The sequence below is a fragment of the Aulostomus chinensis genome, chromosome 15 (assembly GCF_037954235.1).
Source record: "Aulostomus chinensis isolate RoL2024-O1b breed Wild chromosome 15, RoL_Achi_v1.0, whole genome shotgun sequence".
Classification (NCBI taxonomy): Eukaryota; Metazoa; Chordata; class Actinopteri; order Syngnathiformes; family Aulostomidae; genus Aulostomus; species Aulostomus chinensis.
The window spans coordinates 16,536,511-16,550,599 of NC_141334.1; the positions used below are offsets into that span (position 1 = coordinate 16,536,511).

General features: G+C 42.2%; 1 protein-coding gene across 1 annotated transcript in view; it reads right to left on the reverse strand.

The window, feature by feature from the left end:
- The window catches only part of pcdh1a (protocadherin 1a), an 89,454-nt gene extending 81,392 nt beyond the window's left edge, over positions 1-8,062 (reverse strand). The window contains exon 1 of the mRNA XM_086227242.1: positions 7,437-8,062. The gene's annotated coding sequence lies outside the window, so the exon portion shown is untranslated. The remainder of the gene's footprint in view (positions 1-7,436) is intronic.
- Positions 8,063-14,089: the final 6,027 nt, after the last annotated feature.

Consider the following 14,089-nt stretch of genomic DNA (forward strand, 5'->3'; position numbering starts at 1 on the left):
AGTGGTATCAACATAGCTCAAAAATAACCTTCAGTATAAAAATGCCCTCAAAAATAAATCCTCATGAACCTGCTGTATTATTGTCAATTGACAGAGTGAAACTGTTTGTCCTATTTCATTACCACAGAGTACTATGACAACATTAGCTTGCCCATGAAGGGTCACAGAGGTCTTTACTCAGCAAGTAACAATGCAGAATGCAGAAATTTCAATCCACGCTCCATTGCTGCTGGCAACCTTAAACGCTCTAATCATTATGTTTGATTTTTGAACCTTTCAACTCTGTAATTATGACCCATTATTTAAGTGTCTTCTTTGATCTGTATTCCCTGTAGCTAAAGAATTCTGGCTTTTTTCATGCTGCGATGATTTTAGAATATAATTATTTCCTGTGTGTGTGGAGTACTTTTCGTAATTGAAATGGGAGTAGACATTGAGGTTAAGTATCAAGGTCCAGTGCTCTAGAAAACTTAGTGTTAACAACATTTTACCAGTAGTATGTGTGTGTGTGTGTGTGTGTGTGTGTGTGTGTGTGTGTGTGCTACCATTGGGTAATATTCTTGTAGAGTTCAATTGTAGTTGTGCTTTCAGTGACGCCAATTGTACACGATATGTCAGTGATGCACCAATCTTTAAATTATCAAGTTGTAATACTAGATACATCCATTTGAACTGTCAAATGCAAATGTAACCTAGTATTTTTATTTTATTTTTTTTAGAATTCCTCAAATTATAAAAAATTAAATGTTCAGTGAATATGTAACATCTTCATATTCGTGAAGTGTGGCTGACTTCCATAAATTATCATTGTAGGCAAAATCAAGCAAAATGAATGCGCAGGTTCTGGAATTGGCTGGGACTGTAACAAACAAATGGATTCGAAGAAAAGGAGACAAGGATATACCTAGAAATTAAACCTGCATATGGACATATTCTGAGCTTAAATCCATGAATTCTCCATCTCCTCAAGTGACACAACATTCCACAGGAGGAGCAAAGCAAATATGCATTCAGCTGGACAGCAAAAAAACAAATATGCAGCATTCAACGAGAAATCCAATTCCTTTTGAATACATTAAAATTGGAAGTGCAGATTATTGATGCACTAATTGCTCAGTTATCGATGTGTCCCTTTTTACATTTGCAGGGGGAGCTTTAGTCAATATGGCATGAATGGTCGCGTGTGATCATGTGTGCATGAAAGAAAAAGAACGCCAGAGTAAAGATATAATTGGAGGAAACATTAAGCCTGCCTTACCCACAGCTTTTTATGTCCAAACAATATCATTTGTGCCACAGCTATTAAGTTTTTTTTGTTTTTTTTTCTTAATTTGTCTGTAAATGTTTCATATTGCTGCTGTCCCCTCTGAGCTTGTATTAAAGAATGGTGTATAAAGTAATTTAACCTCCGATCAATAACAAAATAACAAAAACACTAACAAAATAATTAATACAACACAGGGACGATACAGACTGAGATTAAGTCATATGCTTTTTCTGCAAGCCCAACTGTTCAGCTTTACTATTTTTCACAAAATGAAACAAACCAAAATGTAATATATAGTTTTATTTTAATGGTATCATTACAGATCTTCCTAGAATGAATAGGCGTGCCTTGATTGTGACATGATTGTTATGGTTGATGACACTCATGACTTAATGTCTTCCAGTTGGCCTCATGCCTGTCCTCCAGATGGCACCGTGCCTGGCAGCCACAACCAGTTGATGCTCTCTTTTTCTTTGTTTACATTTACATTAAAATTCATGCTGTTTGGTTAATATACTCTTGCCATCAGTCAATGGGGATCTCTTATGAGATTAATATTGACACAATGCCTTTGGGTTTTATCTGGCATTCTTCAGCTATTTCACAAATATTTTATCAAAAGCTTGGCAGCAACTGCAAGTGCTTGAAAGGTGGCGGAGGAAAGGGAACTTGCTGGAGGATGTGGACTCCTTCGTGTCTCACAGAATTCACTATCTGAGCAGCAAAGTAGATAAATTAGAACTGCTGAACACAACTAGGAGTGACATTTCCTGAGTCTCAGCGCTTTCTCTCGGAAAAACTTGATTATCATCTGCCATCCCAGATGGTGGTGGTAGACCCACAAGACTACAAGCTGATTCAGGGAGATCGCGATACATAACTCAGCAGAAAATCAAACGGAGGGAACAAGAGGTTCGTTTTTTGTTTTTTTTTCCCCAGTATGTGCTAATGTGTGTGTAATAATACAGTCCTGGTCAACAAGCGCCTTTTGGAACTGATGGATCCCACTGGGTCCGTCTGTGACACGTTCTGGCTCCTCTGTTTGATTGCATTGCCTATACAGTCCCCCCCCCCCCTTCATAAGCATCAAGAGGTCCATCTTTGAAGTTGAAAAAAAAAAAGAAACACAACGTGAGCTTAACTGGTTTAACTTTGTCTTTAGGAAACAGAAAAATAAAATTGGAAATTACAGTTAATGCTGCAAGATTAATCGAGCCGTGATGTCCATCCATCCATCCATTTTCTTGCGCTTATCCTGTTAACGGTCACCGGGGGTGAGGGGGGTGGAGCCTATCCCAGCAGCTTTTGGGTGAGAGGCGGGGTTCACCCTGGACAGGTCACCAGTCCATCACAGGGCCAACACATAGAGACAGACAACCATTCACACTCACAGTCACACCTACGGTCAATTTAGAGTATCAATCAGCCTCGTCCCCTCTTGATGTCTTTGGACTGTGGGAGGAAGCTGGAGTACCAGAGAGAACCCACACAGGAACAGGGAGAACATGCAGACTCCACACAGAAAGATCCTGGGCTGGAGGTGGGGCTCACACCCGGAACCTTCTTGCTGTGAGGCGACAGTGCTGACCACTGCACCACCTAACGCCTGCCGTGATGTCACCCTATGCATTTAAAAAACTGCCAAAAGAAAAATGCAGTTATCATTTTTGGAAAAATAACAGATGATTTTTCTGTGACTTTTGTTTATTTTTTTTGAATTTAGTAAAACTGTTTTTTTGTTATTAGCACTGTACAAATGTTTGTTTGTTTGAGTTGAGAAATACAAGTCAAGCTACAACTACAGCTTGGCTGTAACTGATGACATGTAAATGAGTGAGGTACTTTGATTTGTGAGTGCAGTACACAGCGAACCTCTTTTCCACTGTAGTGTACAGAATTAGGGCTCAGCACATCCTAGAGGCTCATACTGTGAGTCCATTGAGCTGTAAAACATATCCACCACACACAGACAAAACAATACTCCCACTGAGCTTGACATACGGATGTACTCCTAGGAAAGGTTCAAAAAATATACATCTTAAAGTCAAAGTATCCGCTGTCTAACCGAGGAGAGAAATTTAAGTCCACCAAAGGCGGCAGTCCACATATATTCAGATCCCATGCTGTGATCATGCGATGTTCCAGATGGTTCCAAATCTGAGATAAAAACTGAAGGCTGCCTGTAGCTCATGCATACACAGACCTTCAAAGGTGTTCTCTACAATGACATAATCGGTTTGCGACTTGCTAGATTTCCAGTGAAGACATTTAAGTCTCCATAAATAAATGGAGTCAAGGTAAAAAAGGAGTTTAGGACCCTGAGGAATAACCCAGAGTAAGCTTGCCATGCAGAAAGGACACTGCCTGGCTAGAGGCCAGCTTATTAAGACCATCAGGGTGCCAAGTCTAAGTACAAGACAGGACTAGAGAGTCCGTGTTTCGTGACTCATGCCCACAACGGCCATCACTCTATATCTACAGGCTGCAGGAGAGGTTCACCCAATCATACACCCGTCACCTGCCAATGACCTCAGTAGAGAAAAATAGCTGGAAAATGGCTCTCACTCCCACTGCCCACTATGTCAACTGTTGTAATATTGAGGTTTTACACTGAAATGTATGCAGACCAGCTGGGATTGATATCTACACAACTCCATCTTAAATAAACTAATTCAGATCTCAACTTCAGTTTAAAATAGACCAAAAAAAACCAAACATCTTAGTATGTGAATATAATCGCTTTTGGAAAACTTACAAGAGTCTTCCTTTCAAATTAAAAAAAAAAAAAATCAGGAAAAGTGATGGGATATAAGTGACAATAAACCCATTTGATAAAAATATGCAAAACATGGGTTTTGTGTGAACAATCATATTGAATTTCATCAGTGGTTGAAAGCACAGGGGGATGTCTCCTCACATTGTGGCTCCCTTCCCCTTCCGTCTGATCTACACCTGACCTCATGTTTCCACACATTACCTCCGATGTCATTCTGAATGACAGTGAACTCCCAAAACTCCTTGTAGCAACTGGCTACAATCCTCTATCCATCCACCTCTCCCTTAAGGCCCAGTTAGAAGCGCCAGTGCAACCGCTCTGCTCCTTGCAGAGGAAAAGGTGAAAGATTTCACCGGCAGCTCAACATCAGTCAAACTACAAGGTCTGATTGAGTCCCGCCTGGAGCTCTCACACACAGTGCACCACCTAACTGACCCCGCCGATCAAGAGCACATTTTAACTTCTTCTAGTCTATTATCCACATCTAACTGTGGCAAATTGGATGCACCAGAGGGTTAATGGATTAATGAGACCACCTCAGTCGTGATAAGTTGTGCAAAACTGATACTGTCCCAGCCAATAAACATCAAGACCACATTGGAGACTATCTGCTTATGGATCTGAGGGGAAATACAAGAAGAAAAATATCCGAATCACCTTGGCAAGTATGAAAAGACCTTGTTTTGACGGATACCAAAACTACCCCATGTGTGGTTTGCCAAAAATGCTTTAGCACTGCAGGCAGCTGTCAAACTGTATAGAAATTTTGACATTTTATAGGGGGGAGGAAAGATTATTATTATTATTTTTTAAGTTAACTTCATGCACCTCAATTTTTTTTGGGGGGGATTTTGAGAGCAGTGATTTCGCATCTCGTGACCAAACACTGTGAAACACATAAAGCATTAAACATAAGGCAACCATATGAATTACAACTTAAAAGCTGTGCAGCTGATGAGGAGAGCACTAGTCCATAGTAAGAACCAGTAGATTTTGTTACTGAGGGTGTAAAATAGGAACATAGATGGCATTTTAATTGAGTTTCATTGAAAATACAGCGCAAAAGCTGTTCTTATATAAAGAAAATACTGAGCAGGAGTTCAAATATATAAATAATCAACTTGCCTAATTAATTTAGATCCTTTTTAAAGACAAACTCTCATCATTATCTTAAATGCACATGACTTTTTTTTCTGTATTTTAATTTAAAGCTGCAGAGACAGGAAAGGATTGAGAGCTATGGGTCTGCATGTATGTGTTGTTGTTGTTTTTTTATAAAGGCTGAACAAAAGGTGTTCAAATAATGAAAAACAACATAATTGTGTTGCGGATGAATGTACGTGCACCTGTCCTGTTACCATAGAGACAGACGATCTACCGACTCATACAGACTGAGTCAACTCTGACTGCGTGACATTTGCTCTTTAAGTTGGCCGCCGCCGCCGCTGACTGTAAATGATCAACATGTCAAGGGTGAGTGTGACGGGAGCAGGAAAAAAAAATGTCAGTGGAAGGAAAACCTTTTCAACAATGTTGTTGTTTTTTTTGTTTGTTTGGTTTTTTTTTTAGTAGCTTTTGAAGGGAACAACGGGGGGAGATGATGATTGAGCAGCACCTGCACATCCTGATGTTGTGTCTGTCTGCACAAGCAAGAAATTGTCACCTGTTACTCCGTCCAGATCTGTTGCTGCTCCTCCCGGCTTTGCTACAGTGTCCAAAGATAACGGATGATTTCATGATTTTGTCAATGTGATTTGATATACTGGCTGACTCGCTGCCTTCGGTGAGTATAACAGGTAAAATCCAATACCCTCCCACCGGAATGATTTATAATAGGCATCACGGCTATAAGGCTCCCCTCACAGTTGATCTACCAATAGAATTTGCTGGAAAATGTTGCTTTTGGAGACCCGTACTGGCTGCTGGTGCTGATGTTTGGAATTTTTGTTTCGTTTTAAATCAGTTATTCATGTGGGAGCTTCCACATGAAAATAACAAACAAAACAAAACACTAATGCATGAGGGTCACACCTTGTTTTAAAAAAAAATCCCATTGAATTGACTCAGAGACGCTCCATTCACACACATATGACTGACAGGTCCGCACCTCCTATATAACCTCTCTGCTTCTAAAGACAAAGTTTAGTTTGATTTCTTATTGCTTGATGGTCAGTTCTGAAGTTGGAATCGCTGATTTATTGCTTTTCTTTAAAAAAAAAAAAGATCCCTTTCACAACTTACAGCAAGATAGTACTGGGGGGGGGGGGGGTTTCTGAGCAGCTGTGTGACAAAAAATGTACCTCTTCATGACAAGCTGTCATGATACACAAACAAGCCGACAGCCTCTTCCTGTGCACCTTATCCATCACTTTGTATTAAGATACCTCAAGAAAGCAGATAAACGCTGGCCAGACCTCCATCACGTGTAATCTACAGATGTAGATCATCACATTCATCAGGTTCATGTCGGATATTGGGGGGGGGGGGGGGGGGGGCGGGGGGCGGTTACAACAAGCCTGTTTTGACGGCCTTGTAGCTGTGTGGGAACTTAGAACGACAGACTATTAAAATGTGCCTGGTGGTCGCTGGAGTGGAGAGAAACAACACCCAAGACTCTCACTGGAGAGAGAGAGAGACACAGAGAGAGAGAGAGAGGGAGAGGGAAGGGGAGGGGGAGGGAGACAGAGGGGGGGAGATTTCCCGTGTGGATGCGCAGATCTTTTTTTTTTTTCTTCAACTGAATGAAGGAACCTTTTTATGATGGAATCTGCCGATTAGTTATTAACACGGCAGCCTATATGTCACATTTATTTGCGCACTGTTGCGTGCTCATGAGTAAACAGCTCCAAATAAAGATCCTCTAATAAAGGCAATTAGTGTGATGTTTGCAGCGAGTATTAAGAAACCGGCCGTAGAGGGATGATACAAATGGATCACATTTTCTGCTTCACAGGATCATAATGCTATAATAAAATGCAATTACCCCATCGCCAGCACATATCTCACTGAAGAGCAGCTGAAGTGCAATGACATGCAGACTTAATGCCATTACTCATGCATCCTGAAGCTCACTGGGATGCTGGCCGTGCGTCGTCTTATCAATCATGCAATCATTAGCCTATTAACATGATCTGGCCTTTCCCATCATTCCAACACCGAGGAATCTGCACGAGTGGACAACTTGTTGTCGAGGCGATCCATTTGGCCTGTGCTATTTAAGATATGACTTCAGTAATATGTTCGATAAAGAAACTTCAATGCAATTTCAACACATATCTATTATACGGAAGCAACTTTCTTGGTGAATGTTGCAGCAGCACCAGCAGCAGCAGCAGCAGCAGCAGCAGCAGCGGCACCATCAGCAGCAGTAGCGGCTAGAATGTCTGTCAGTACCTGAGCCAGAGACTTCAATGAGCGCTTGTCGCGTCGCCAGTTCGTCCGCAGCTGATTCTGTCCACCAGAGCTCCCAGAGGCAGGTGTCCAACCCTCAGACCTCCGTCACACCGCTGCTGACATCCAAATAACTTCAGGAGTCACCAAATCCCTTTATAACTTTCCGCGTTAAAATTCAGGATGCCGCTGACTGTATTTCCTCCACCTTCCTCGTCCGCTCACTATAGTCTTCTCGATCTTTCTGTCCGTGGAAATAGAAGTTCTAAGCGTTTTACTGCAGATTCTTTTTACGATAAAGATGTGAAACGAGCAGGCTGGGTCCACAGCTGTCTGTGTGCCATCCTCAGTAATTGATTCCCGCCGAGATATGCACTCGTTGGCGCATCGCTTTGCTCCAAGTTTGCTCCAAGTAGCCGAGAGCGCACTCTAAGGACGCACCGGATGTCTGAACCGCAGCAACACGTATGTCATTTTTCGCAGCTCAAACAATAAGCCAGTCTGAAGCATTTCCAGAGAGCAAGTGGCGAGATACTGTGGGTAGGTGACTTGCTCCCCTCTCCTCCCCTCTCCTCTCTCCTCTCTCCCTCGCCTCGCTCCTCTCATCCGAGCGTGGGAGGAGGTGGGGCTCCCATCCACCGCAGCAACTTCACACTCAACATCACATTATGCCCGGGCTGCCTACCACGAAATTGTGTGATTCCTACAGTTTAAGACGATCTCATCAAACTGGGTCACCTCAAATAGGGAATGCACCTCATTAAATCTGCACACCGAGCACACAGGCACCTCCTGCACCCCATTTATTCCTTGCTGCAAAACCATCAGGGCTTCTTCTAATGTCAAATGCACTGATTGTGTGCCACAAATGTAACAGGTAGCCCGCACTGACAGTTTACTTGTTGATATGCATTCCATGTAGCAAAATGAGTGGCCCAAAAAGGAACCTGGCTGGCCACTATTTATTCATTTGGCGCCACCCTCAGGCGGTTATTATATGGAAGGGGAGTGATGCACTCCTCTGCATCAGATGAGGAAATTAGAGGAATTTGATAATGCTGGTGTAATGCATATTACAATGTCTTCTAGAGGTGAAAATCAATTGCAAAGAAGATTTAAAAAAAAACTGTCAATGCGCATTGGAGTCTATGTTTGACATCATCTGCTAAAGCTGCAGGAGTGTAATTAAAAAACAATGCTTATGCTCAGGGCTGTAAGTCAGCATGGCTCAGCAGGGGGAAGAAAAAAAAACGAAACTCATCCCATACCATGTTACTCTCCCCCCTTTCCTCTAAAACTGAAGATGCCAGTGATCATAGCTACTTAAGCATGAACAATGGACCGGGAGCAATGAGACAAATGTGGGGTTTGTCACAGAGGAAAGCCTTGAGCAATGTCCTCCGGAGAAAACACGATTTCCTATCTTCCCAGGCTACTCTGAAACAAGAGTTTATCAGAATGTTTCCAGTCTGCGTGACCCCCCCCCCCGCCTCCCATCATCCCTTCCTTTCACCCCCCCCCCCACACACCCCCCCAACCTCTCATTAGCTGCAAATACACAGCTGTTGGGTTACCTCTCTAGGGCTCCCATTAAGGGCTGTCACTCAGGCTTACAATGTCCCAGAGCCAATCATATTAGAGCACCCGCCCACGCACTACCACTAATGCAGCTCTTCCCCAGCCATACTAATATCATTTAAGAACAGTCACAGGTGGGCTATAAGTTGTCTGAGAAGAGATTAGTATGAAGAGATGGACAGAACGTTAGGAACACAATCTAACATTGATATGTAGGCTAGTAAAAAAGACGATTTCAACATTCGGAGTCAGTTCAGAGTGACAAGCCACTTTAGTCAAAGCCTTGAAAGCCTCATTTAAAGTGAGATTTGATGTGACCGACAACAATTTAAATTCAATTTTCTTGTCAGTGAACAGAAATTTGCTGTGATGATCTATTGTTGTCGAATACGTTCTCTCAGCAGTTCAGGTTTCTGTTTCTTCGTAACAAATTAGATGAATCAAATGAAACCAAGGCAGCGTTTTAAAGTAATTATACTCACGTTAAACATGTAGGTCAAATTGCAACTGTGTCGGTTAGAGAATCTTCAACAGGAATTCATTATATCATTTATTGAAAATTCATTAGGGAGAAACAAGGCTGAAGGCAGGCAGTATGGAGGGCAGCTTGGAGGCAGGGTGGATTGGTGAAGAAATCTGCTGAGGACAACCCTGGTGCCAGCGCTCTGGTGGACCAACCGGCGTGGTAAAAGAGGAGGTCAAGGAAGACAGCTGGCACTAGAAAATGTAGCTGCTGGTGGATAGTTATCCAGGGGTTGGAGTGCAGGAGTGGAAGGCAGCAGCTTGAGATTGGTGCAGGGGCTGCAAGGATACCAGCTGAGGGTCAGAGTGGGTGGGGGGTGGGGGGGCTGTGCACAGGCTGCACAAGGACCAGGTCGATGCCAAAGGAACAAGAGGCAGTCATTTCTGCAACACAGGCCGTGAATGCAGGAGCCACTGCTGCTGCGTGGGCTCTGGAGAAGAATGGAACTTGGATTCAGAGGTAGATGACTGGAGCCTATCTGGCTTGGGGGGGGGGGGGGGGGTGATGCAGGCACAAACACCTGCAGCATCAGCAGGAGCCGCTCAGAATTTAAGCAGGATGTTGGGTGTGTATAATAGATTAGCAGGAAGTCTTGTTCATGTGTTAGCATAGTGCAGTGCAGGAGGAGAGCTAGCAGCTTGGGGGGGGGGGGGAACTGGAGTTCATGCTGATACAAATGGGTGATTATCATGCAGGTGGTTTCCATAAAAGAGGCAAACATTGTGGTGGCTAGCTAGCTAACAGACTAAAGGCTTAAGTTACTGGGACAACAAGCACAGGCCAAGCTGCAGAAATGACAGGCTGGGAGAAAAAAACAAAAACTTCAAAATTTGACAAGCTGAGCAACATCAGGCGTGAGGTCCTCGTGGGTCCACAGATCGTAACCTGGAAATGTACATCTTGGAATCAAACAGGACCTATCTGTTATTACCAAAGCCAGGAAACATGCAGGACCAAGAAATGCTGGACAAGTAGTTTGTGTCTTACCTCATGTAACATTCGTGTTTTTTTCCTCTCTGCCTGTCCCTGACACTTGTAATCCAGCCCGCTTGCCAAGAAAACTGGTAAAATACATCCAGGTACTCTGTTCTGCCTCTCTGTCTGATGAGGAAGCATGGCTCATTCATTATTTCATCGTAAATGTCTACTAACCATCATAGTGGCGGATGACAACCTCATTGAGAATCTGCTTTGCAGTTCTGTTGCATCGTTGTCAAGGCCACTAATGTTAGCACTGCTAATTTCCTATCTTCTGTGCTCTGGGAGGCGTGTGACCTCTGCTCTCTACTCCCTTCTGAGTACAGACATTCAGATCTGCTCAGCATGATAAACAGAGCCAAGATCCGCTATAAAAGAATGAGACCAAATGGACGTGGATCCAAACCAGTGCAAGTCTTCAGTCTGTAAAGTGTCCGTGATCCGTAAAGACCTCTAGATCAGGCAGCATGGCAAACAGTTCATGCCAGGTGAATTGGTACAAATCCAGGAAGATGCAAAGGTCATGCACAAGATAACAAAAACAATGTCTGGGGGCATCTGGTGGTCAGAGGGAGAAAGATGGGGAACAGCGCAAATAGAGGCAGCCAAGTGCCAGGTAAAACACTACTTTATTTGATGCCTTCATTAGTCACTAGTCTGATTCCTACCCACCTTTTTCTTGTGGCCACATTGGAATAAGAGTGAGACAAATGAGGACAAGGCAAGGGTAATTGGCACACCAGAGGGAAGGCAGAGGATACCCTCAAACTCTCCCAAATTTCCCATAACAGTCTGTCCACCATATCTGCCGCAGTATGTTGCCAGTGGCCTGAAAATCAGAGCCTCATTCCATTCCAGGTTCTATCAATCAAGTATTTGGCAAGTCTCTCAAGAAAATGTGTGTTGTTTTCTTTATAGATTCATCTCCATTCATTTTCTTTCATGCAGAAAACTCTGTAGCTCAGCAATGCTTGAATATTCCGAGGGAATCACAGGCAGAATGTTATAATTTTAAAGTCACAGTTTGCCTGCTATTTCAGGCGTGCGGCTACACAACATGTGAATGTGATCCATATTCATTTACATCAATTCTCTCATCGCATAACACACCTGGAGCACACCCCCCCCCCCAAAAAAAAGAGAAAGACACCTTCACAAGAGGTAGAGACGGATGCAGACATAGCACAGACAACACAGACGGCTATATATCTAAACCAGAGAAAAGTAAGGCAACAGAAGGTAAGTTTAAAAACTGCAACAAAAGTTGTCAATGAACACTTTGAAGCGTAAATCCACATTGAATGCGACTGGGTAAAATCCGCTGCTTTCTAAAGGCAGCAACGTTCAAAGATGCTTTCACAGCAGGTGTTTTGCCTTTGACAGCAGATAGAAAACACCCACTGTGAAATCACGGGGTGTGGCCAGACATGCAACAAACATTTGAGCCTTCAGGCGTCAGTGCCAGAGCATGTGATTTGGCGTTGATGTGGATTTACTCTTTAAATGTCACCACAAAAAAAAAAAATAGAATTGGAGAAATTTCATCAACTGGGAAGAAAAAAAAATTATATGACATTTCAATTTGTGGCACACCTACTTGTAGAGAAGGGACAGTTGCCGAGAGGTCAAACGAAGTAGAGAAAAGAATCTTGATAGTGTGTTCAGACCAGTTGATGCAAACTTTGATGGAAATATAAATTTGATTCTTAGATAATCTGGGTGCATAGAAATCAAAAGGCCTCTGAAAATGGCCTCCAGGGAATGTAGAAGTCAGTGTGATTTTTGCTTACATGTCTAAAACAAGGAAGAATTCAACACCAGCGATCGTCATTTGAATACGTTTGTTGTAAGACACAACATATGTCAGTTATTACAAGATTTATGAATTTTAAAGCTTTTATGTGTCTTACAAAAGACAGTTGGCAGAGGTTAGAGGTATTGAATTGGATGAAGAACTGTGACACAAGTCAGAGTCTGAGTTGTGGTTCGTTTGTAGCCGTTAGCCAAGCAACGTTAGCTTTTTATCTCTAGCGCTGTCGTTTACTCCTCAAAAATTATGCTGGTGGTGTTCGTTCGTGGAAATTATCTTGTGGAACACAGAGCTTGTTTATTCTTTTTTTTTGCTCTTAAATCCAATATAAAAATCCATTTGGCTTTTGACAAGGGGAACCCATGGTGATCCTGACTTCCAGGTTTGCCCTCAAATATATGTCATCCCCGGGGCATTCTACAGGAGTCATCCTCTTCGATTTTCATTGCTCAGTTCAGTTCTTATCAGCTGTAACAGTTCGCTGTGCGGCCCAATTTCTTTTTCTACATGGCTAATCTCTGCTTTAACGCTACACTGTATTGGATGAATTAATAAATGCATTTATTTGATGGTTTAAACAACACAATGCTGCACTGCTGTCATTACCTACAGTACATACGGTAAAAATCACATCGCGAAATAAACTCCCAAAGCCTTACTTCCATTCGTGTCGTCTGAAATAACAGATGAAACCAGATAAAAGGGACACAACAAACAACACTGAGAGACTAAGCAATGAGAGTACAGCCAACAGATAAATTGCAGGCAATAGTGTAGCTAAGTCAACACACGCATGCTCTCATGGTCATAAAAACAGAATGTGGTGAATGTTACATGGTGTTTTGGTTGAAGCATGTTTTGTGAAATAATACATTTCAGATTTTTCAATGCCCTGTAGGGAAATGTTTGATTTTTTTGTTAGTTTTTCCATTCAGCTATTGAATTGAGAGGGTCTGAAGTCTGTTTGTAGAGTAGTTGTGTTTTCTTTGTTGCAATAAATAATGAATGAAGTTTGTGGCGCACAGCTTATGAAAGTTGTTAATGGTACCTTCTACTAATCCAAACTCTGTTGTTAGCTTATTAAATGGTTTAATGATATCCCAGTGAAAGAGATTTTATTTTGGTTCCAGTAATTCATTACACAACTTGGTCAAGGAGAGCAGGAAGCGAGGATTATTTACAATATAATTGGTGCAAAGCAAGTTTAGCTTTGTAAACCCTTTTAATGAGCATGGTGGTGTATCACTGTAGATAGAAGCCATTTTAAACAGAAAATACAGCCGACGTGTTTGTCTTAACAGGAGCAACACTGAATCAAATTAGTACCAAATGTATTTAATGTATATCTTAATTTTTTCAAAGGATAATATCACAATTATTCAAATCTTCCAAAAAAGGTGATTACATGTAAACGTAGGGTTAGAGAAACACTACAAATACCACATCTGTACCTTTGCAATGAGTACCTCTGACCACCGAAATATTTTAAATTCATCTATTAATCCCGGTGGAAACTTTTTGAAACATTTTGAAGAAATGATATTTCACTCATGGGATAGGTATCACGCACGTTTAAAGTGATGTGGCACTGAGCTTCGACCACCAAAATATTCACCCTGGAGTCCCGGTGGACATTCGTGTCGAACAAATTGCCTCAATGCGTCCCTGGGATATTTAGGTTACAAGAAAGAAGACCTCCCAAATAATAATGACGCTGGCCTGTATGGGTATCGTCAGTTCAGAGGCGTTAAAAGAACCAACAAACAA